Here is a 4,555-nt window from a genome sequence, read left to right on the forward strand (position 1 = left end):
TGATCATGGCTGATGTGTGTCAGATACACCTGGGATGAAAACACAGGCTATCAGAAGGATGCATTTAGTGACTCTGCAAAGCCATTTGTGTATAATCACATAAAATTATGGTTAGAGTTGCGAAGTACGTGAATTTCAGAACACTTCATTGTTCTCATGGAGAACTTATACATAAACCAAAAGGAAGTCATTAGAACAGAAGAATGAGATGCTGTACGACGTAAAATCAGAAGGGAAGTGCATCAGGTTGAATAATTTCACCATTCTTATTCAATGTGATTTCAGCAAATAATTCAAATATCTGAACTATATAAAGAGGAACATAACATTGAAATTCTGGCTTATGGAAGATCATTAACAAATTATGGAATGCAGATAACACAACCCCTTTTGTTGAAAGCTGAGAGGACTTGAAGCACTTACAGAATATGACTAAAGAGTACAACCTTCAGTGTGGATTATATCTCAACATAAAACAATAAATAAAAAAAGAACTTCTAAGTCATAGCTGGCAATTGTCTTCAAAATGCTTTGGAGCCAATGTATAGAGAAGTATTATTTCAGAAATGAGTAATCTAAAATAAACTCAATGTGTTCCTCCAATATCCCTATGTATAGGTGTGGCAGTTACATAATTCTATGTCAACTTGAAGTGTAGGAGTGCACTTTAGACTGCCAATCAGGTTAAAGCCTGATGATGCTTGCTTCCATGTGGGCATGACCTCCTCATATGGTCCTCCCCTTAGAAACCTGCACCCCCCACCCCACCTCCTGCTCTCTTGCTGCTTTAACTTCCTCCTGTAGCAACGATGAGAAATACACCTTTCCTCTAATATCTAAATGCTTCCTCCCCGTTCCCACTACCATGACTCGAATTCTACCTTGCAAGTCTGGCTAGACCAGAGGAGGTACACTGGTACAGATAGGAACTGAAAATCCAGGGAATCCAGGGTGGATGAGCCCTACAGGACCAGTGGTGTGAGTGGCGAAACAGGGAGGGTAGAGGGAGAGTGGGTAGGAAAGAGGGAACCGATTACAAGGAACTATATGTTACCTCCTCCCTGGAGGACAGAAAACTGAAAAGTGGGTGAACGGAGACATCGGACAGGGCAAGATATGACAAAATACCAATTTATGACCTATCAAGGGCTCATGAGGGAGGAGGAAGCAATGAGGGAGGGGAAAAATGAGGACCTAATGTCGGGGGTTTGAGTGGAGAGAAAATGTTTGGAGAATGATGTACAAATGCGCTTTACACAATTGGTGTGTATGGATTGCGGTAACAGTTGTATGAGCCCCTAATAAAATGTTTTTTTTTAAAAAAAAAAAAGAACAGAGAACAATCAGTGTCCTGGAGACGCATACACCGCTATTGGATCCACAAGACGTTACACTCACCAGCCCGTGCTATTCCTGCATTTTGCATCAATTCATGTGGCTATATGAGTCTGAAGAGGGACTTCTGGACTCGTATCAGACTTATGGACTTGATTCAGACTGGGTTGGGATGTTTTCTTGATCTCCAATTACTTCTTGATATAAAGCTCTTTCTTACACATGTATGAGTGTCCCTGGATTTGTTTCTCTAGTGAACCTGGCCTAACACATGATGGCACCAGGAGTGGGGTATTACAGAATCAAATCATGAACATGGAGAGTGGATGCTTCTCTGACCTCTGGCTCATGGCAGTTTTCCTTCTTTGGCTAGCCAGAAGTCAGATATGGCCATGCATTTTACTGGGTTGTTTTCTAGAAAGAATATGGGAAGTTAAAGCTTTGAAACTTTTCTTGGGTTGCTGTCTTTGATTATTCCTGCTTGAAATGGCAAACATGCATATGAAAAATATAAATTTGGAATTTAAGGGGCAGAATGGTACTTGAACTGCTCCGTTCAGACCATGATGCTTAGGCAAAGTAGCTGACAGAAAGTCAAATGGAAGATGACAAAAATTCCAGCCCTGGTTTGATGTAGCCAGAGGTCGAAGGCCATATTGCATATGAATGGGATATTTAGGTAAGACTTGAATTTGACTGTTTTAAAAATGTGTTTATAATCCAGCTGTACTCGGTTTGTACTGATTTTTTCTGCCTATTGTTATTGATATGATGTGTATTAGAGATGATTATTTGGAAGTATGAAAACAGCGAGTTTGGAAGTCATGGCCTTCAGTCATTAAATAGGGTCTTTAAATGTGTGTAGGACACTCTTGTAAGGAAAGCTCTGAAAAGATACGCCTTGAGTGCTCCGGACATTTGAATTTGAAAATATTTTCTTGAAAGAGCTGCTGGGAAAAAAAAATGGGCCCTTTGGCTTTTCAAAACTTAAACTAGTGGTTTGTGCCTGAAATTTGAAAACAATTGGAGCCATGAAGAAACTCTTCTTCTCTGGGTCTGAAAGCTAAAGGGAACCTTAGCGAAGCCTGGAAAGCTCACTAGGTAACCACCTGATCCACTTGTTCAGGGGAAATGGGATAAAGGCAGCAATAGACACACAGATTGAGTCTGGCCACTGACACCCATGGACCTGGTTCACAGGGACTGGAGAAGAAGAGAGTGGGTTGACTGGTTTGAAGTGTAAAGAGTTGTACAGAAACTGAACTTATGGCACAATCTAGTCCAAGGGGCTAGGATAGTTGAGAATTTGTGAAGGAGCCATGGTCAAAAGTCAAGGCAGCCAATTGGCAATCTGGTGAAGCTGAGCATGGTTGTCTACATTGAGTTGACCAGAACCTGACCAGATGAAGATAAGATTTTTGAGCCTATAAATTGATGCATATTGCTTTATGGAGGTACCGTCTTGATTTGACTTTGCTTATGAATATGGACTTACAAGGTTCAAACTGGAATGAAGACTGTCCACATCAAAGAACATGCTTGTCTCCTCAGTGCACTGGGTTGGTGTAAGTGGGCAATATAGAAATTACATACCAAAAATGGGGAGGATAAAGGTATGAAGTGGCTGACTTACAAATTTTCATGGGTTGGGAAATATTTTGATGGGATTATGGTGTAGGTGTTCACATAACTTCAATTATTAAGTGTAGACTATTTTTGTATCGTTCTCATACACAGTAATAAGTTTGAATGAGACTGGAACATTTTCCTCCTCCTCCTGATCCTTCTTCTTCTTCCCTTTCATGTTACCCAAAACTGAGCTCTGGTTGAATAAAGGTTACTACATCAGCCATCAGTCCACAAAGTTAGCAGTTCAAAACCACCAAGAGCTCCGCTGGAGAAATATGAAGCTCTCTATCCCCTTCAATCATTAGAGATATTGGCAATAAATCTTGTAGGGGTCATATCTGATCTTTACTTGCTTCCCTATTGCCACATGACATGCCTCCGTACACCCAATTGTCCAGAATACACAAAATGAATTATTAAAGGCTGGCTAAAACTAGGTCCAAAGTTCCCAATTAGGAACAAAATACAGGAAGTATTCTCTCCTTGTATGGCTATATAAGTAATGTTACATGTTTTCCCAATGGCAAGTTGTCCCACCTGGTTTATTTACCAACAGAAGTGCAATTGCCTTTTCTAAGACAGACATTTCCTCCCATAATCTCTTGTAATGAACATCCTTTAAATTTCACTAAGCACCTTTCGAGGAGTGCTTGTTGATGTGAGGTGACCGTAGAACAATGTTACATGATAGGAAAGATGGGACTTCTCCCTCTCCCTGCAACATGAAAAAAGTCTTCCTCTATTTTGGGGGTGGGGGTGGGGTGGTAGTGGTTTCTTTTCTTTTGCTTCTGTTTTGTATATTTTTCTGTAGACAAAATCCCAAACAGGTAAATTTATAGATACGGTAATTGAATGAATTGTTTCATTGGCAAAGGAGGTTGGAGGGTGATGAGGAGGTAATAATGATGTGGGGGAAAAGAAGAAGAAAATATTCTAAAACTGATTGTGGTGATTGCACAAGTTTTCTTCATATGATGAAACTATTGCATTGTACAATATAAGGATTTTATGTCAAGAACATTGTTTTTAAAAAGTCAGCCAGTGAGCAGAATAGTAGTTGTGGAACAAAGAAGTATTGCAAAGAAAAAGGAGAAATATCTGTAATAGTAGAGATAATGTTTACTTCAAATATGGTTGATGCATTCTGAATTTATCAAATTGTACAATTTAAATATAAGATACAAATGTAAACATCAGTAATTGTCACTGCTCGTGGAGGTGGTGTAAGACCTGGCAATAGTTCGTTCTGTTGTACATCGGACTGCTATGAGTCAGAACTGACTAAATGTACTTAATGACAACAGTAATATGGATGTACAACACTGACCCTTGATTGATGTTCTATAGATCGACTCTCAGTGTATTCATGAAGAGATTTCTTTTTCAATGCTAAGTATCTCAATATTTTTTTTACAAAAACACCTTATCACCTTCAAAGTGCTCTCCATCACAATTCAAAATTCATCAAATCTATGATTCCATTCTTGGAAATATTTTTCAAATTCATCTGTTTGAATGGCTGACAGCACCTCCCTAATTTTTTTCTTCACCTCTTCTACATCATAAAAGCTGTCCTTTCATGTCCCTCTTC

This window comes from Echinops telfairi, unplaced genomic scaffold (genome assembly GCF_000313985.2).
Source record: "Echinops telfairi isolate 266 unplaced genomic scaffold, ASM31398v2 ScPeMD7_7401;HRSCAF=8416, whole genome shotgun sequence".
Taxonomy (NCBI): domain Eukaryota; kingdom Metazoa; phylum Chordata; class Mammalia; order Afrosoricida; family Tenrecidae; genus Echinops; species Echinops telfairi.